The sequence below is a fragment of the Tachysurus vachellii genome, chromosome 14, assembly GCF_030014155.1.
Source record: "Tachysurus vachellii isolate PV-2020 chromosome 14, HZAU_Pvac_v1, whole genome shotgun sequence".
Taxonomy (NCBI): domain Eukaryota; kingdom Metazoa; phylum Chordata; class Actinopteri; order Siluriformes; family Bagridae; genus Tachysurus; species Tachysurus vachellii.
In genome coordinates this window covers 22822318-22844684 of record NC_083473.1, presented here as the reverse complement: position 1 = coordinate 22844684, position 22367 = coordinate 22822318, and the positions used below count along the sequence as shown (strand labels likewise).

General features: G+C 41.8%; 1 protein-coding gene across 9 annotated transcripts in view; it reads right to left on the bottom strand.

Moving 5' to 3' along the window:
- Positions 1-22367, bottom strand: part of nrcama (neuronal cell adhesion molecule a) — a 98671-nt gene that overhangs the window by 41539 nt on the left and 34765 nt on the right. For 7 of the 9 annotated variants that reach the window (XM_060887114.1, XM_060887106.1, XM_060887112.1 and 4 more), the window contains exon 2: positions 13803-13842. The exons of 1 other annotated variant lie outside the window; for it this stretch is intronic. The gene's annotated coding sequence lies outside the window, so the exon portion shown is untranslated. Of the gene's footprint in view, positions 1-13802; positions 13843-16342; positions 16425-22367 lie in introns of those variants that run through there. One more of the 9 variants, XM_060887107.1, reaches the window with a different exon arrangement.

Here is a 22367-nt window from a genome sequence, read left to right as displayed (position 1 = left end):
ATGTCTGACATTAGCAGAAAGCGATTGAAACACTGACATGGCGGATACCTGCCGTTACCTCTGTCTCGGGTTCTAGGTGTCGAACGTCGTCTTCGGCGTGAAACGGAGCTAAACCTTTCACGCTACAACACACAGTACTACAAAAACACATTTGTATTACCATAGTATTACTCATTGTGTTCATTTACTGATAAAAATATCCCCTCGGCCAGCCGCCCCAGCAGGTTCCGCCATAATGGTTACCCGGGTTAAAAGTATGTATGTGTGGGGGCGGAGCTATCAAAACAGGGGTGGGACCCATTTGGGTTAGGGGCGTGTTTGTTTTGGTGATTTCAAATGTCAACATTGGCTTTCAAACATCGTGCACCGCACCTTTAAGCTAACAAACTAAAATATCAAAAGTTTTCAGTGAGACAGGCTTCTTTCCACTGGCCGAACTTACATGCATGATATACTGATTTATAACCTAGGGCTCGAAGGAGTTTGGGAGCTGACAGAGACGTCCCCACTGCTGCACTGACAAGCAGACCGTAGTCTGTATGAGATGTGGCATTCGCCTCGCCAGCTGGACGTACACTGCACTAACAGGCTCCTCGAGCTAAATTTCATTCTCCTTGTTCATCAGCTTACAAATTTTCAGTGACACATTCATTACGCAGCAAAGCACAAAGGCACAGAATAAAATCCTCACACATTTCAGGAAACAATTAGGCTGCAGCAGAATAGACCCTTGCGCTAAACCAGCCTCGACACATCGTATTGCGTGATCAAGCCTAAACAGTACAGAGGCTAATTCGATTTGTATTATGCTAATATGAAGCCATCTGCATAAAACATGTTTGTCTCTAGCAGATGTGCTGGCTGAAGCCAATCTGTTCTCCTCGCGCCATTATAATATCAGAGCCGTCTTCGCCACGTGCCGGGTGAGAGAGACGTGCCGTAACCGCTGACTGCATCGGCACAGATGACTCTGTTCATGCTTTAATAATCAGTCTTAATAGTACGTAGTGTCTGGTAGGAAAAGATGCAGTAAACCTGGCCTGCTCGTCCCTACTTCAGGGCATGGTACAATCGGTCCACGGTGTCCTCTGGGACTTTATGTATTTGTTTAATGCTGGCTAATTTAGCCCTAACCCTAAAAACAAACCATAGTGTAGCTGCAGGCATGGAGTCACAGTGTGGAAATTTCATCCGCCTCGGGCACCGAATCAGAGAGGAACGTTCACGAGCAGGCATTGCTCACGATCATCTCGATAATATGCACAACCTCACAGCTGAGTCATTTAAAATCAAACAAAAGAAAGATTTGCTCTTGTCTCTTGTTCATTTCCTAAAGAAAACAATTGCAAGAATTGTGTATTCATGAGTCATAAGCACCGCATTAAAGGTGGTGTGACAGAATGTGAAGCAATATTACCTGTGTTTAAATTCGCAAGTGTGTGTTTTTTATTTACTGTATTAAAGGTGGGGTCTCCGTTGTTTGAGAAATGCTTCAGAAAACTGCGTCGGGACGCCAAACAAAACAAAAACAAAACTAACGTGTAGCCAATGAGCAGAAAGGGGCGTGTCTTGTCAATATGGGCGGAGAGAGTGTTCAGTGCGCATGTGTGACATTAGCAGAAAGCGGTTTTAACATTGACATGGAGGATAAAAACAAAGAATGAAAGAGAAGAAAGGCTTACGATAAGGTAAGAAGTAGGACGTGTTAATATAGGATCAGCTTTCCAGCGCTGGAGAGAACTGAAGGAGCAGGAAGGCCTGCGATGGGACGCCGAGGCGCTTTTTTCCTTCTCGATAGGTGAGTAACGTTGGTTTTGCTTTGTTACACAGAACTAATATATGTCTTTGTCCTTTACATGATTATGCTTGTGTGTCATTTTTGCTTGTTTGTTTATCTGCAATCGTATTGTTCTTCCCTTCAGCTATGATAAAGACACGTTTCTTTTCGTTAGTTGCCTGGGTTGCGTATGTATGTGTGGGCGGAGCTATCAGTACAGGGGTGGGACCCATTTGGGTTTGTTTGTTTTGGTGATTTTATATGTCAACATTGGCTTTCAAACAACAGAGACCTCACCTTTAATTGCTAAAATGAATGCATAATATCACAGACAGAACTCCTAACATAGAATCCTCTGTCACTGAGAATGAAATGCTGAATTATTGACCAGCAGGATGACAGGAACGTGTTCAGACTTACCAAAAAATCCAATATTTCATTATAGAAATGAGTGTGTGAGCCGAGCGACACACAGGCGAGAGCTGCAGTCGGTGTATGTGGTGCATCTAAACCCTGTACATGCAATTCACATCAAAGCTCTTTGGTAAAGCAGCGATAAATCAGTTCGATCAGGCTCGTCATACTGTATATGTCGAAAAAGTCAGAAAAAGTGAGGAGGCAGGAGATCGATGTCTTTGTGCCTCGTAAAATGTGCTTCATCTCGCTTTCTGTAGAAGCGTTTCAGCGTTCTATAAAACCCTGTGCTCTATTTACTTCCATGTAAAACGCTGTTGTCATTCTGGTGAAATCATTAACCCGTTGTCATTTCCCCGTACTGACTCGATGGCTGTGCATCTGTACATTATTTAAATGAACGCACGTGTCAGGGACACATGGCTCTAAACATTCACTGAAGCAGAGAGTCATTAGGACACAGACATCCAGTACTGAAATCAGCAGGGAGTCATGTTCAATCAGAAGTGCAATCAAACATGCTGTCACACGTGCAACACACACACAAACACACACACGCACACACATACACACACACAAACACACACATACACAGGCACGCACATACACACACATACACACACACAAACATGCACACACGCACACACACAAATGCACACACACACACGCACACACACACACACACACTCTTACTCTCTCTCACACACACACACTTTCACATACTCTCTCTCTCTCTCTCACAGAATCACACACACACACACACGCACATGCACACACACACACAAACACATGAACATACATATACATATATATATATATATATATATATATATATATATATATATATATATACATATATAAAAAATGGTTATTGTGTGCCATCATTAGGCAGTTGTGGCTCAACTGGTTAAGGCTCTTGGTGGTTGATCAGAGGATCGGGGTTTAAGCCCCACCAGAGCCAAGCTGCCACTGCTGGGCCCTTGAGCAAGTCCCTCAACCCTCCCTGCTCCAGGGGTGCTGTATCATAGCTGCCCCTGCACTCTGACCCCAACCTCCTCAGTTGGGGTTTGTGAAGAAAATAATACCACTGTGCTGTAATGTATGTGGGGCGATAATAAAGGCTTCTATGCCCCCCGTTCTTCTTCTTCTTCTTCTTCTTCTTCAATATAGCGAAATTCTTTTATTCCTTTCTTCCGTCTATTTCGGAGAAACTTGCAGATATTCCAAACATCCAATACACATGTACACAAGACACAGTATTTATACTATACTGTAATATCGTTCCTTATATAGTCTAGTATAGTATAGCGTTGTGTTATGTCCATTATTTTTAATCAAAGCATATTCACACTAAAGAAGCTTAAAAAAACGGCGCACTGATTTTTTTGAAACCGAATACAGACCTGCGTATCTTTCTTGAATTATTTAAAATCTTTCAAGCATTAAACTCTTTACATTATTTAACATCTTCATGGTGAATGAAGCATATCAGGAGGTTTTTTCCCTTATTTTTGAAGATAGCTGGTCTGTTTGAAGATTCCATTAGTGCAATAACTCTTATCGTTCCGCCGAGCGCGGGCCGAGCGTACGTCTCTCACATGCCTCTCGTTAGGTTGTATAATTGCAGAGGGGATATGTAAATCAGAGAGATGCTTAACATATGAATCGGGGTCCTGTAGTTCATGGAATGCACTTGGGTAAAAACAAGCTGGTCTCCTTTGCATGACCACAAAAAAAAAAAAAAATCCACATTATACTAATGAACAATAATCAGTGATCGGTGTTGTTTTCCAGACAGCTTTTTGAACTCAGTGAAGGTCACACGGGTTTCATGCAAACATTATTCACCGTCGGCGCTTATGTCGTTTACATAAAACTGTGATTATGATTCGGCATGATGTATGAAATCCATGAGTCATCCCAGGCTCATATTATCTGTAATTGTAGAACAACAACAGCCTCCATAGAAGAGCAACAGCTTCCAAAAAGGCAAAGAAATGCCGTTTTACGACTCCAGTGTTTTCTCAGAGGACGTATTCGCTACGCCACACAAACTCATTGCTATTCCCCGAACTCTCTCTCTCTCTCTCTCTCTCTCTCTCTCTCTCTGACTGCTGATTGTTGTGTGTTCCAATCCTAATCGGTGGAACTGTATTAACAAAAGGTCTCATTCGCATGCAAAACAAAGCGGTAAATCTGCAGCAGGGCTGCGTGACTGTATGCTGCCTAATCGGAAAAATCGCAGCGATACAAAACACTTTGTCCGTCGTTGTCTTGCGTCGGGATTTAGGATTTATGTTAAGTTCCCACACATCAAAATCAAATCCACTGATCACAACTCTACAGACGCAGAAGTCATAAAGCTACGCCGAGGCCTGCGCAGAACTAATAACCGACATTAAGCTACACATTCGGTGTTCAAACACAAGCTAATTGGAGTTGGCTATAGTACACCGGGCAGGTAGAAATACGACCACCACTGTGTCCGCTGACCTTTAAAGCAGCACATCAAATGCAGGATTATGGCTCCTAAATCATTTTAGAAGTCATTAAAATGAGATCAAGGACAGGCAGGGAGCCGAGAGAGAGAGAGAGAGAGAGAGAGAGAGAGAGAGAGAGAGAGAGAGAGAGAGAGAGAGCGCCACGGAGCTGGAATTGTCCTTAGAAAACCCTGAGCATTCATTTTTACTTTTGACCAATGGGACCACCAATGGGACCATCAGTGAGTCAGAGTCACACACACACACACACACACACACACACAAACACAACAGTCAGCAAGAGTAAGTGAATGCAGACATGTTTCATAGGGCTCTGTATCTGCAAATGACATAGGGATCTTATCTGTAAATAAGTGGATAAGAATCATCAATACGGGGCACGGTGGCTTAGTGGTTAGCACGTTCGCCTCACACCTCCAGGGTTGTGGGTTCGATTCCCGCCTCCACCTTGTGTGTGTGGAGTTTGCATGTTGTCCCCGTGCCTCAGGGGTTTCCTCCGCCGGTCCAAAGACATGCATGGTAGGTTGATTGGCATCTCTGGAAAATTGTCCGTAGTGTGTGATTGCATGAGTGAATGAGTGTGTGTGTGTGTGTGCCCTGCGATGGGTTGGCACTCCGTCCAGGGTGTATCCTGCTTTGATGCCCGATGACGCCTGAGATAGGCACAGGCTACCCGTGACCCGAGGTAGTTCGGATAAGCGGTAGAAAATGAGTGAGTGAGAATCATCTATATTGTTGGTGCAGACTTTAGACTTTACACAGAAATGTAAACACAACTATGATTAAATACACACATGTTGGATCAAATCAAATGCTGTCTGTTATTTCTGACAAATAAACACAGTACCTAAAAAAATGTAAGACTTTAAAATACAATCAACCCCTCTGTCCATCTGTCCGTCTATCTATCTATCCATCTAGCTATCTATCTATCCATCCATCCATCCGGCTATCTATCTATCCATCCATCCATTTGGCTATCTATCTATCCATCCATCCATCCATCTATCCATTCATCCATTCATCCATCCATCCATCCATCTATCCACCTGTCTGTCATTCTATCTACCACAACCATAATTTAGTTTTATCTCCTGGTACTTCATGGAGTCCATGATGCCATTTATCCTAACAAGGTTGCCAGGTTCCTTAGAATAAAATCATCTCCAAACCTCATAGAACCCTCACCATACTGAACAAAAGATGAAGAATTCTTCTTGTTAGGCCAAACTTACTTGTGGTTGGATGAAAGAAAAGGATTTCTAATGGAAATGCATTCCAAATGACGTGAGGTGACGTCTGATTGCTCATTTGAAGAGTTAGTTGGAGATGTTGGAGATGCTTAACAGAAAAGCATGTGCTCCATCATCAAAAGATTACAAGATTGTTCAGATCTTAACAATCCCACCACAAAGCTCTGCTCTGGCAACGAGGGGAAGTTACTGAAATTCTAGTTTAGGCTGCATTCGAAATGTCAAGATGGAGAGCATCAGGAATCTCAGCAGGAACAGAACATGTTGTGTGTGAAGCTCGAGGTGAAACCGTTCTAAAAACAGGAAAAATTTAATGAGAAAGAAAAAGAAAATCCTTTAAAATAAAGGTTTTAATAAAGGTGTTATTTCTCTAATAAACAGTGTGGGTCGTTTCCACTAAAACGGAGCATCAGCAGACAGAAAGCACCGGCAATGTTGTTCGTCAGCAGGAACTAAAGCTCATGAGAAAAAAGGCCCATTGATGTAACAGATTACAATGAAGATACGGGGAAATCTCTGTCTCACACACTCACACAATCACACACACACTCACACAATCACACACACACTCACACAATCACACACACTCACACTCACACTCACACTCACACTCACACTCACACACACTCACACAATCACACACACTCACTCTCTCACACACACGGACTCACACAATCACACACACACACACTCACACAATCAAACACACACACACTCACACACACAAACACAAACACTCACACAATCATACACACACTCAAACACTCACACAAACACACACTCACACACACACACTCACAATCACACACACTTTCTCACACACACACTCACACAATCACACTCACACGTGTGCATGTGTGTGTGACAGAAATTGAGTGAGTGTGTGTGTGTATGTGGGTGAGTGAGTGTGTGTGTGTGAGTGAGTGTGTGTGTGAGTGTGTGAGAGTGTGTGAGAGTGTGTGAGTGTGTGTGTGTTCACTGCATTCTCAGTAACTGCATTTACACTCGACTCCTTTACTGTGTTACCGTCTGTATAAAAGCAACTTGTATTAGTCGTATCAGCACACACAGAATAACGACTGTGATGTTAATGATTTTAGTTAAAGTGTGTGTGGATGTGTGTCCAGGGGGGTGGGGGTGGGTGTGTTGGGTGTGTTGGGCTGATTGGTCATACAGTGAATCTCTGCTAAATTCAGTGACCTCAGGCCTTTTTAGCGGAGCCTATTCACTGCACGTGTCATTCCAGCACAATCCGTAATCAATAGGCTCTTTTTTCCTCGTGAGCTTTAGGATCTGCTGACTAACAGCATCGCCGGTGCTTTGTGTCTGCTGCGGCTTCGTTGCAGCGAAATGCAGTTACTCGTCTATTCTCGCTTCTCAACATATCGGAAAGCAAAGGGACCGGATAAGCGATAACTCGGTAGTAAAACGTAGAAGCCGTGGGTTTGAAACGATAAATTACTTAAAGCATTTATGTCAACAAACCGCTTCGATGGGAAACATGCAGTTTAACGTTCCACCTGTTGATCATTTAGCTGATGTGTATGAAAATCGGTCATGCACGAGCTGCTGCACCTGCTCACTTCAACAGGTCCTCTTAGCGATCTCCGTCCCGTAGATACAGGTAACCATGGCAACGACAAAAAAAAAATAATAATAAAAAACCCTGAGAGAATTTAAATACGAAGAGGCCCTCTGGTGCAGTCGTAGTCACTAAGATGTAACTGCTTGTACATTTAGGAGAATGAGGATGTACTTTAACTGGGATTTTCACCCTGCGGTCATTCTTCTGAACCCCAAAAAAAGACCCCTTGTAGTTGTTCCCACCTGTTCTTCTGAAAGGTTGCGCTAGAGGTGGTCTACATCCTTTGCTCCCACTTAACAGTCAAACAGTATATTCCCAGTGCCAGGAAATACAATCAAATGGAGTGCAGACCCCTGAAACCCCTCTATTGTGTGCGAGGGCTCTCCGCCACACAGGGTAAAGCTATAAGTAACAGTGGAAGGCGGCGTTCGCTCATTAGCTTCTCCCCATTTCATCCCTGTCCCTATTGTGCCTCGCTCGCACAAGCCGGACTCCCTGATGAAGAGGAGAAGAAAAGCCTGTGAGAACTGCATGAGCGAGAGTAAGAGTGACAGAGAAATTCATTATATTAAGTAGGAGCGTGAAAGGATGCGTACTGTTTCGAGTTCTTCGAAATGCGACGCATCGTACATGTGACCGATCGCAGCGGGAGCATGAAGTGTCACCGTGTTTGTTAATGAAATAATCCGATATCCAGCGTGTGAATCAGTAAAGGTCGTGACACGGGGCAAGTCCGACCACTCCTTAATCTCATTCAGTTCCTGCAGGTGAATACTTAACCCATTTCCCTTCACTGCTTTCATTCAGTTTGAAACCGCAAGCCTACAAAACCTCTTTCAAACTGTGAGAAAATTAAATCAGTGCTTTCTGCACCCACAAGTGTGAAGGAGAATCGACTCGACTCTCAGTGGTGGCGTCTAATCAAACATACGGGATTAGCGACGCGATTAACGACAAATCTTTCCCCGATCGCGCCGCTTCGATTAGGCCATCCTTAAAAATATTTTGGTTTGCAGTAACAGTAAAAAAAAAAAGGGTCGGTAGGTAGGTCTATATTTTTTTTTTTCAAGTTTCAATGTAAAAAAAAAAAAAAAGGACAATTTTGGTGACGGTGATTACGTAGGTATGAATTTAAACAAATTAGCATATCGTGACGTCACTGACTGGGTCTTCAACCCGTGCCTTTCGAACCGTCGACTCTGACAGTGAACGAGAGGACGAGACGAAGCAAACACACAGGCCGTAGTGTGACATCGTTAACCGATAGTGTAAACATAGATGACGTCACGGGTTTTTATTTAAAAGAAAGAACGTAGCCTTCGTTTGTATGTAGGCCTTGGAAATTTATATATTTACAATACTTGCTAAAATATAATTAATATTATTTTATTGCTTTTGTATTAGTTGTTTGAAGAGTAAAAAAAAAAATCGGTCGGTCTTAACGCAAATTTACAACCGGCAAGTCGGTCGGACTTAAAGCAAAAAAAAAAAAAAGGGTCGGTCCTAAATTAACAGGTTACGGCAAACAAGGATATTTTTAAGGATGGCCTGATGAGAGGAAACTTTTTCAAATTGTGAGCATTATGTTGAATCCTAGAAGGTTAATCAGAGTAAGACCTCATTTGCCTCAAATCCTTAACTAATTAAAATCCATAATTACTATTTTGGAAACTGCCTGTGGCGACTTTGAGGAACGCTTTAGTTCAGGAATATTTCCTTGATTTTTTATTATTATTTTTTCTAATAATGCTCCACACAGCCTAAAGACAGCAGCAATACTTATTCCTAAATATAGGAATTTACAAGTTTTCCGATTTAAATCTGATGCCAACAGACTGCTGAACCCAAGGCTTTGTGTTGATGTGCACTGGTCAGCTGAGTGACCTTGTCTAATGTGCATCTATTAGCCAATGAACCGTTCACCCAGCCATGTCACTTAATGGACATTTCAATGGATGCGAGCTCAGGAACCGCCCGCTGGATATTGATTGACACTCCGCAATTCGATGTCCATTAGTAGCTTTTTTTTTATGATCGTGCCTGTGGAACCACTGCAGAATTAGTTGATGTTCGATAAACATAAAGTAAATGAATAATAGGAAAAAAATGGTTAGAAAGAGTCAAGACTAAAATGCTGATAGTATGACGGGGAAATTGTGATCTTCCGCAAATCAGATTTTTAAACAGTGAGCTGTACGGATTGTTCAGAGAAACACAGACAAACTAGCTATAGTACAGTGACAGACAGGTGAAACAGTCTAATTACAGAAAAATAGCCAACACTGTATGTTAGGGCTAGTCGATATGGCTGAAAAGTGTATCACGATATCAGTGATTCGTATCGGTCGATATCGATAATTATTGATATTTTTTATGACCCATTTAAAATAAGGACCAGGAGAAAAATATATTACATTTAAACATTTTTATTTTAAACTTAACCTTCCTCTGATCGTAATCCCCTCAGTTATTAAGACAGAAATGTCGACAACCAGGAAAACTCAAATAATTATAACGTAAACATAAGTCTATAAAACTGCCGTACTGCCTCGCAGAAATGTCAACAAGCAGGAAAACTCAAATAATTATAAGTCTAAAGTCACAATGAACACTTAACAATTCTCTCTTAACATTTAAGGTGCATTTTCTGCTCATCAGTCGCCGGTTACTGAAGCGGAATCCAGCAGACCAGCACGAGACGACGAAATGGTGCAAGCAAACATGATACTGTTACATGATTGGCTGTTAGAATGTCACTCCCTATGTTGCTAGGTTACCAGAAAGTGAGTGCCTTTGTTAACGCAACCAAACTTGCTTTCGCAACCTCCGTTTTCTTCCGACGTAGAATAAAAAAATATCGAACGTTTTATCGAACACATTTTTTTATTGATATCGATCACGTGTCTATCGCGATACATATCGTTATCGTTTCATCGCCCGGCCCTACAACACCGTATGTTTTATTCCTCTTACACCAGAGGAATCTGTCAGTAATACATATTTTACGTTACGTAAAGAATAACACAAAGTAACAGCAGCTATAAACATGAGAAACATACAGTTACTGAGAGAATAGAAAGCATAAAGTCTTCTGCTCTGAAGTCTCTCCCACGGCTGTAAACGTTCCATAAACAGAACAGAAAGCGTCACCATATCAGCGTTCCTACGTGTGTCAAAAGCCCTATTCGGACGGGATTAGTTTTACATGGGGGCGTGGGGGTAAAGTAATTATTACCAGAGCTTCTCTGTGATTTTAGTCCCGTCCGAATGTGCCATCTCGGTAATCATTACGGACAATGTCAGTAAAGATTACGGCGACTTTTACCTTCTGTAAAAAGGTCCGGAAAAATGACCTCAGGTAATACTAATCCCGTCCGAATAGACCCGCTGTAAATATGTACGGTAAAATTCCGTCATTTCCTGTTTAAAAGTAGTTTTTGGCGCGTTTTGCAAGCATGGAGGCGCCATGTTGTCTGTTTGCGCACGTGATAACAAGAAGTAACGTCATACGCACATGACGACAAGGAGGTTACTGTGGTGCGTAAAGCGAGTTACCCCTCCCACTTCTGCTAGTTTTACTGAGAAGTCTTGTCCCATGCAAATTAATATTACAGACGTCCTGAAGTAAAATTGCATTACTCCACGTCCCCACGTAAAACTAATAGGGCTAAAGTATGCAGAATACGCAGGAAACATAAAGCGTATGGAACGTTTGTGACTTGCTGATAGACGCTAATTATTATTACTTATAACTTATAACTATTATTACTACACTACACTGCGTCACATCAATTTAGATGTAAATATCAAGCAGAACACATTTGTGATATTCCTACTGTATATTCGCATTACGAATAAAGAGTACTTTATTAGGAACACTATCACTACTAACACTGGGTTAGAACCTCCGCTGGCTCTCGGTTTTTCCTGCAGAGAATTTCCTGCAGAATTCTCAGGCGAACGTTCGTACTGAGAAGTTCCCGTCAGATCACATCCCGAAGGTAGAAAGAAATCCGAAGTTCTCCTGGATTCAAAGGTGACTGGGAAGAACAATGAAGAACTCAAGAGTTTGAGATAACTTTTGCTTTGTGACATGGTGCATCATCATCACGCCAGAAGTGCCGTTAGAAGCTAAATTGTGACCATGAATTGATGGTCATTTTATGGATAAACTAACTGAGATCACACATTTCCACATTCTGATGGCTGATGTGAACGTAATGCCTGCTGGTCCGTATCTGCACGATATTAAGCAATGCAATGTAATTTTCGATGCCAATTTAACGTTTGAGCCACATATCCAAAATACGGTTAAAACTTCGTTCTTCCATCTCAGAAATATTGCCAGATTGCGTCCAATGCTGTCATTTTCTGTTGCTGAGAGACTGATCAACACTTTTGTGTTTTCCCGTATCGATTACTGCAATGCCTTGTTGGCTTTGGTGTCTAAAGCTACCTTAAATAAATTACAGCTAGTGCAAAATTCGGCGGCGAGAATACTTACTAGAACAAAGTTAAAAGATCACATTACTCCCGTTTTGGAGTCCTTGCACTGGCTCCAAAACGATTCTGATGCTTACCTACAAGGCCTTACACGGGTTAGCTCCTCAATATTTGGCTGATCTTTTAATTCCTTATATTCCATATTCTCGCGACCTTCGTTCTTCTGAAACTGGTCTTTTAACTGTTCCTTTAAACTCGTTTAAAATCGACGGGAGATCGGGGCTTTCTCTTCACTAGCTCCAAAACTGTGGAATTCATTACCAACTGAGATAAGGCAAGCAACATCTCTTGGCACTTTTAAATCTCTGCTTAAAACTTATTTTTTTAGGGTAGCTTTTAATTTGACTAATTGTAATTTTACATAGTGCTTATTTTATTGTCTATTTTTGTTGCTTTAATTTTAATCTTTATATTATGTGTGTATTTTTTGTTGTTTTTATTTTGCTTTTGTAAAGCGCTTTGAGATGTACTTTTAAAGCGCTATAGAAAATAAAGGTTATTATTATTATTATTATTATTATTATTATTACTGCTGCCTCACGATTGGCTGATTAGATAACTACATGCATGAGTAGGTGTACAGGTGTTCCTAATAAAACTGTTAAGCTGTAAGCGTATAAAAACCATGAAGCTGTTTCGATATGTGTCTCAATCTGGTCCGCACATAATCCTTCTGTCTGTTTACGTCTCGCCCCGCGATCTCTGAGAGAGCTCACAGGTTCCCATTCTAACTCTATTTAACGCTTTTTACTGAGATGTGATAGATCAACACAGCCCCCAACTGGCTTCTGACTCCTCTCGGTCTACTCTGTGCTCTGTGCTCATGACAGATCTTGATCCTGCTGGTTAATCGTATCAGCTTTCCACCTGAGGAGACCAATCTGCCACCTAACCTATAACCCGTGCATGAAAGACGACGCTAACAAATGAACCACACACATTTCAGATTAAAATGAAACACTGCGTGTTGAAATGCAGCCCAGCCGGTTGAATAACGTACAGTATGAATAACATCTACCATCTAAAGCCTTTCCAGTCACATTCGAATCTTCGCCCTGAACACAGAACGTCCTACAGTCACCGCTGTCAGACTTCTAACAGTAACAAAAATGCTCTCCTGCCCCTTTATAACAACACGATTGCTAATTAAAATGCTAAGCAGTCGCATATATTCAACACCAGAGTAAACAGTGCTCTCTTATTCTCGTCCCCAGTTGTTAGCAATGCACACAAAAAGAAAAGCACGACCGAAAAGACGTCAAAAAAAAAAAAAAAAAAGGAAGGCGCTAGACAAATAGAAACTTCGGAAGCTTTTATTCTGAGCGCTGAACTGAACAAAGCCGGTGGCCTTAGGGGTAGGAAACTACTGAATATAGATACAGACACAGATACAGACATTCGGTGTCTGTTTTATCGCCGTTTTGTTGACTTTACTGACGCAAAAAATGAGTAACCTGTCAATGCAGCATGATTATTGACTCTCAAGGTCACTAAGCAGACAGAAGAAAGGCCATTTTAGGGCTAATCAATATGTTATATAAAGAAAATAATGCTAGCAGACTTGATCACAACACTTCAGAAATATACAATGAGGCTCTTGGAATAATCTCCGTAGCACAACTACTGTATATAGTGTGTATATAGTGTGGATGTTGCTGTGTTCTTGCTTTCACACACACATAAACCGCCACACAGCCGAGACCGTTCAGGACACCTAAAGAATTTGTGCCAAGTGTGAGAAGGATGTGACGTAATCCCAGCTAACTCACCTCTCTCCTCTTCTTCTCTTTTTCAGAACTTGAACCCAATCTGAAATGACAGGAAAATACATTTTGAATTACGAACGTTGACTCTGACGAACTCGTTAGAAACGAACCGTAATAAGAACGAGCTCAGCGACAGCGATACGAGCCGAGAGACGACGTGAAACGGACGAACAGCAGCCGAGAGGATTCGTTCGTCGTTATGGCTCACGCTCGGCTATCTATCATGAAAACGTGTGAACTGGGTCTTAGCGTGAAACACCCGGAGCTACAGAGAAAATGATTGAAGACCACAATCCTGTCTAAACCACACATGATGTAGAGCACTAAGATGAAGAAGCCTAGATATAAACCATTGTAAGATCGCACTCTCGCTGTCTCTCTCCTGCTGCCTGATGGGATGGGATGTGATGTGATGTGATGTGATGCCTGATCCTGATGCACTTCTACTGCTGTGGCTCCTCTCGTCATCCAGATATGACTAATGACACTCGTGACTCACTCTCTGTTGTTGGGGATGGTCTCATATGGATATCCTGAAGATTTCTGTTCCACATGAATACCTTCATTGCGCTTCTCGAAGCCGGTTTATGCCGAACTCTCACATTCTTTAATAATAATGATGCCTTAAAACAATTCTGTAGCTAACGTACGTATGACAGGAGTCAAGACGCGCCTGAGGAAGTTGTTGCTTAAGGTTCCTAGATGCTGAGAAATAGCTATAATTAATAGTATAATTAATAGGTGGCTTCATTACATACAATAATAGAAGAGTATATAGATGATTTTATTGTACACATGGTCACAGGGAGCCTGGAGACTGTCTCACTGGGCTTGGGGTATGAGACAGGACACACACACACACACACACACACACACATATTCACACCCTAGAGATTCCAATCCACCTACAAAACATGTATATGGACTGGGGGAGGAAACCGAAGAACCCAGAGGAAACTCCGCAAACTCTGTGAAAGCAAACATGTTAACTATCTATTACACCATAGAAATAAAACTACACACAAACAAAACAACAAATAACACAACTACTATTGCGTCATACAAATAAACCTACACACAAACACAACTTCTATTATGCCATAGAAATAAAACTACACACAAATAAAACTACACACAAACACAACTACATATAAGTACAACTTGTATTGTGCTATACAAATAAGACGACATACAAACACAACTTTTATTGTGTCGTACAAATAAATGCTGAATAGAAGGTGGGGAAGTGGACAGAGGAGGAAGGCAAACATTTTCACATCACCACTTTTTGTCATCATGAATGTGTAGACGGTCACCTGAGCAATCAGTAACAGTTCTGCTGATTTCAGGAGGGTAAAAAGTTACTCCAGGTATCATCAGGGTGATAAACCGAGTCTGGCACAATAGTGAGAAATCTCAGTGCTGCTTATTTACGCACATCAAATAATCACACACAAACACACACAGACAAACATACACAAACACAGACAAACATACACACACACACACAGACAAACATACACACACAGACAAACATACACACACACACACAGACAAACATACACACACAAACAAACACACACACACAGACAAACATACACAAACAAACATACACACACAAACAAACATACACAAACACAGACAAACATACACACACAAACAAACACACACACACACACAGACAAACATACACACACACAGACAAACATACACACACACAGACAAACATACACACACACAGACAAACATACACACACACAGACAAACATACACACACACAGACAAACATACACACACACACACACACACACACAGACAAACATACACACAAACAGACAAACACACACGCACACAGACAAACACACACACACACACACACACACACAGACAAACATACACACAAACAGACAAACACACACGCACACAAACACACACACACACACACACACAGACAAACATACACACAAAGACAAACACACACAGACAAATACACACACACACACAGACAAACATACACACACAGACAAACGTACACACACAGACAAACATACACACACAGACACAGACAAACATACACACACATACACACACAAACACACAGACAAACATACACACACACACACACAGACAAACATACACACACAAATATACACACACACGCAAACACACAAACAGAAACACAAACACGCACGTACAAAAACACACACAAACATACGCGCGCGCGCGCGCACACACACACCGGCGCTCGCGCGCACACGCACACGCACGTACACACACACACACACACTCGCATCAGCATCCTACGTCGGCCAAAATGTAATTATTATCTAAGTTATTGCAAAAAGCCAAAATAAAACATCTTAGTGCTCAGATGCGCTTTAACGAGAGCGGAAAGTTCAGTGCAGAAGCTCAGAAGTTAGAAGTTAGACGTCAGACGCAGATGAAGCTCCGCGTTTGGAAACTGTCTCCAAAACACAGTGAACTGCGTCACGGCTCCGTTTCTTCATCTAAAGTAACGGAGCACGAACAAGTGACGTTCTTACCTTTATTACAGCGTCGTGGCGACTCACTGCGGAGTTAGTCCAGGGCTGAAAGTGTCTGAGTTTAACTGTGCGTCCTGCTCTGCCCAGTGTGTGTGTGTGTGTGTGTGTGTGTGTGTGAGAGAGAGAGAGAGAGCTGTCTCACACACACACACACACACACACACACACATTCCCATTCAGCCCGTGCGCCACCCGACCCTCCCTTTTTTCCCCCAACTAAATCCGACTACATCCCAAATCAGATGTCCAATCGTATTAAACAGCGCCAAATTCAATTACATCTCTATTTACACATCATTTTCATTCCATTCATTCATTTCTAGGCTTTAATTTTATTTTTAAACTCTATTACTTCATGATTCCTGTCTGTGCGCAACACTTTAAAGGCATGGAGACGGTTTGTTCAGTTCTTTTTGAACTATACTTCTCTTGGCTAGTTGGCATTGTGGACTGTAGAACACTCAAATGTGCCAGATGGGGTAAGATGGGGTAAGATGGGGGTAACTTCAAAGCTGTAAACCTGTGAATGGCACAAAACTCATACTTACTTTCTACATGATCACAAAACCTCGCCAAAATCTGTTGACTAGACCCAGTGTTATAGACCAAACATCTTAAAAATTGACTAAATTAATTATAGGATGATTTAATGACTGCTCAAAAATTAAACCGTATCTATACGCAATAAATGAACATCAACATACATTTGTTACATCCAGTAACAAACCCATCCCACGATCACTGTAAGAAGAGAGAGAGTGAAAGTCACCAACAGGACACTTGCTGTTAATGTGAACAGAAATATCTTGGGCTAGAATCTAGACTTCCTTTCTTTCCTACTGGGGTTACGACTTGCCATCTCTGAGCACACAGCAGATGTTGTGGGGAATCCTGCCCTACTGATTAGCTGGTCGCGGAGGCATTATGGGAAGGCCGATTCCTCTGCGGTATTATTGCCGCCGTTAAGAGGACAGATTTGAAAAAGGCTTTTGACGTCCGTTAGCTATGGTTGCACGGAGCAACAATGGTGGGCGATTTCCCTTTGAAAGTGTCTCTATTCTTCCTGCCCGGCCTAGGATAATACTGCCCTTTACAAATGTGCACAAACCTGAAACATAATCCTGTTCAAAGCACAGTGTACACGGCCTAGCACAATGAGCAAAGCTCTAAATAACCAGATCCTGTAAAGATGTTGGGTTTTTTCTGTCTTTTCCGGGTTTCATCCCAGATCTGTAATGATTACTCTTACATTTCTGATTAGTTTGGCTTTGCAGTGTTATTGCCATCCTCACTCACTCACTCATTTTCTACCTCTTATCCGAACTACCTCGGGTCACGGGGAGCCTATCTCAGGCGTCATCGGGCACCAAGGCAGGTTACACCCTGGACGGAGTGCCAACCCATCGCAGGGTGCACACACACTCACGCAATCACACACTACGGACAATTTTTCCAGAGATGCCAATCAACCTACCATGCATGTCTTTGGACCGGGGGAGGAAACCGGAGTACCCGGAGGAAACCCCTGAGGCACAGGGAGAACATGCAAACTCCACACACACAAGGCGGAGGCGGGAATCGAACCCCCAACCCTGGAGGTGTGAGGCGAACGTGCTAACCACTAAGCCACCGTGCCCCCCATACCAGTAATACTTCCTTTACAGAAACTAAACCACACCACAGTGACGACAGACCTAAGCAGCTGTGTTGTCTAATTCTGTACCACTGTTTGCATTTATCAGATTGCAGATCAGTGACACAAAACCGGTTCAATGAACACAATTACCCGAACAAAACGAAAAAATAAACCAGATTAAATCAGATAATAATGATCTCGCTCAAGCCTTTAGCTCACGCCTCGTTAAACCTCATTAAACCGCTTTTTATTTGCGAAACGATAATCCGCCGAAAGCGTTTCTGACGTTTCTGACAGCCACGTTGGTGACATGATTGATAGCATGTGAGCTATGGATGCAGGACTGAAGTCATAAAGTCCTGAAGTCATTATTGCTGCACAAAGATCTGCTGAGGTTTATTTCTCCTCCTGTGACACACACTGAGAAAGACACAAGGCTGGATGACATGCAGTTTGTGTGTGTGTGTGTGTGTGTGTGTGTGTGTGTGTGTGTGAGATTGATAGAGAGTGTTGGGCTGAATCGGTGTGTCCTTTCCTTGTTTGTGTGTGTTTGAGTACGCTGCATTTTTTTTCCTGGTTCAGAGGTGCTGTTCCTATTCAGCCTCCTAAATAGACCAAGCTGTTGATTGGCTGAGAGACAGAACAAGACTCTGAATGCTCTTAAGTGTGCTGGAGTGGTCTATGAAGGGGGCCGTATCTCTCACAAGCTTTACTCCCAGCCTTCGTTGCCTACAAAAGCAGCTCTGGCTACAACAGCGCAGTGTTTTTTTTTTTTTTATCTGCTTGTCACAGTATACAAACAACCCAAACACGTCTAACGTCTATTTAATTTCCGCCGCTCGTGGTTCTCCAGATCGCGGCTCAAACCATTTCCTCGGCGTAAATGAAAGTCTTTGGGTTTACCTTGTTACCTTGTAACACATCTAACACCCATCTTTTTAACTACATCACACCGATTTTATTCCGTACAAAATTTTCAGCTCGCGAACCGCCTACGAAAACTGGCTGCTGGCTGAATAATGTAGGTTAATTTAAAAGGGATTTAGGGAGATTGTATCAAATGTTCACCATCGTTCTAGTTCAAACATGTTAGAATAAACTGGAGCAGCTTTTGGCACAAAGGAAATAGCGACACGTGAAATTTACATTACGTCTCACAGACACGGTATTGAGTCTGAACCCCTAGTACACACACAACCACATGACTGGTAAAGAGTTCTTAAGGGAATTACTGCCAAGATCTCACGGAAAGGACAGAGAGGTCATCCGAGCTCATTTTGCCTTTTAAGTGTAAACACTAGATTTCCCCCGACCTCTTTTCCTCTTTGCTTGGCTAGCACACATCGATGTTAAACACCTACACACACAAAGAAGATGAATGGGTCATACTGGTTTCCATGACTATGAGTGGGTCATTTACCAAATCTGAGCATTTAAGTGACAGAGACAGAAACAGGGGAATAGTTTTACCACAGATTGTATGTCGTTGCAGTCTACAACTTTACCGCTATACCACCCACAGTATAGGCTTTCACAGGGTTAAGACCTCAAGACAAGCTGTATTATATTTCACCCAAAACCCAAAGGAATTACGAAACAATTAACAAATGATTTTTGTTAATGGCATGTTAACGTAAAAATAAACGCATTTATTAGTTGATTCGGGATACGAACGTATGCACTGTAACTCGACATACATACATACATACATACATACACACACACACACACACACACACTCACACTCACACACATACATACACACATACATACATACATACATACTGTACATACATACAGTACATACATACACACATACACACACACACACACACACACATACATACATACATATACACACACACATACATACATACACACACATACATACACACATATACACACACACATACATACATACATACATACATACACACACACACACACACACACACACACACATACATACATACAGTACATACATACATACACACACACACATACATACAGTACATACATACACACACACACACATACAGTAAATACATACATACACACACACACACATACATACATACATACATACACACACATACATACATACAGTACATACATACATACATGCATACACACACATACATACATACATACATACAGTACATACATACACACACAATTACACACACACACATACATACACACACACACACACACATACATACATACACACACATACATACATGCATACATACATACAGTACATACATACAGTACACACACACATACATACAGTACATACATACAGTACACACATACATACAGTACATACATACATACACACATACATACAGTACATACATACAGTACATACATACACATCACCACATCAGTGAGTAGGTCCCAAAGGCTTTTATGTGGTTTACAAACAGCCCAATGCCACAGAAACTTGGTGCCGTTCCAGAAAATGTCAGATGTGTATTCAGATGGTAATGCAATGGGACATTTCAATGGCACGAGGAGCCTCTTCAGGGCCGAAGTCATGCTCTTTGATCTGTCGCTGCCGTAGAGAGAGAATTTTATTCTCGGCTAATTTATGTGCTAAAGGCGTAATTGGACAAGTGGTCCAAAACATTGTCTGTAAAAAAAAAACCCTAGTGTGTGGGACACTACGATACAAAGACTATTTGTTTGTCTTCTTAAAAAATGAACAACGACACACTACTGTATATTCTACTCTTTCTGTACCATCTCTATGCCTGCCATTTCCTCTTATGTAGACTCTCCATCTCGTTAGCGTTATGACAGCAAAAGTTCCAGGCGCTTGAATTATTCTACCGTGATTTACAATTCATTTTCGAGCCTCGAAAGCTACAAAGAAGAAGAGGAAGAAGAAGGTGAAGAAGAAGAAGATATTTAAAGACTTTTAGCCGTCGTTATTCTCTTTAAACTGCTATTAGATTGTGGAGAAACAAAACTCCTGATAAATACTCAATCATTACAGTATAAATATTATAATAATAAATAGTAAACGTGTGTAAATGAATGTAACGTATGTTGTGTGTACACGGGCATGATGGTGTGGTTTAGCGAACTAGCTCAGACCTGAGGAAACGGTGTACGAGTATACGATCGGATCAGAAGCACCGAAACACATTTGAGGTTATGTGAAAGTATTAGCATAGCCATAAATATTTATTAACTACTTAAATAACTATTTCTAATCTTTAGAAATGTAAATAACAAAAAAAAAAAAAAAAAAAAAAAAAAAAAAAAATGTCCATTTTATTATTCGATATAAAAGCTGCATCATTCTTCAACAGGAAGTTAGATTATTATTATTATAGATTCTTTTTATTATTATTATCAGAAATAATTAGCGGGGGGGCACGGTGGCTTAGTGGTTAGCACGTTCGCCTCACACCTCCAGGGTTGGGGGTTCCATTCCCGCCTCCACCTTGTGTGTGTGGAGTTTGCATGTTCTCCCCGTGCCTCGGGGGTTTCCTCCGGGTACTCCGGTTTCCTCCCCCGGTCCAAAGACATGCATGGTAGGTTGATTGGCATCTCTGGAAAATTGTCCGTAGTGTGTGATTGCGTGAGTGAATGAGAGTGTGTGTGTGTGTGTGCCCTGTGATGGGTTGGCACTCCGTCCAGGGTGTATCCCTCCTTCTCCTTGATGCCCGATGACGCCTCAAGGACGCACAGGCTCCCCGTGACCCGAGGTAGTTCTGATAAGCGGTAGAAGATGAATGAGTGAGTGAGTGAAAGTGAGTAATAATTCGTTGTGGTAGATGATCGTGTCTGAATTCTGTTCTTCTTCAATCTGCTTAGTGAATGAATGAGAAGAGAAGTGGGATAGGACGAGGGCTTTTCTATTATTGGGCAACTTATTCATGATTCTGACAAGTCTCTCTATTCCAACAGCTATAACGGACATAGCGTTAAGAAAAACAGTATGTAGGAGGTGCAGGTGTAATGTTCCCTCTAAACACCATACTGAACAAATGTGTGCATTCATTGCTTTCTTTACTTGAAAAAAAAAAATCAGGATATCTTCCACGTCCCAGTCTGAGCTTTAAATAAAGCGTTTTCTTCTGTGCCACGAGGCAGACGCTCATTTATGCGTGTGCATGAATCGAACGTCAAAGATTAGTACAAACAGGATGATCTTTATTGGATTTACGTGAAGGGGCAAACACACTGCACAATTCTCCTCAGCGCCTGAAAGACCTGTCTGACAGGGACGTGATTTAATAAGGACAAGCTGCGTGCAGGCAAACAGAGACGCCTGGAGGGACGTCGGGAAGAGCGAGGAGGGAAAAAACACTCCAGGAGAAGCAGCATTTAGTCAGATTAACGAAGTTGTGACAAACAGCATGCGCTTTCCTCCGT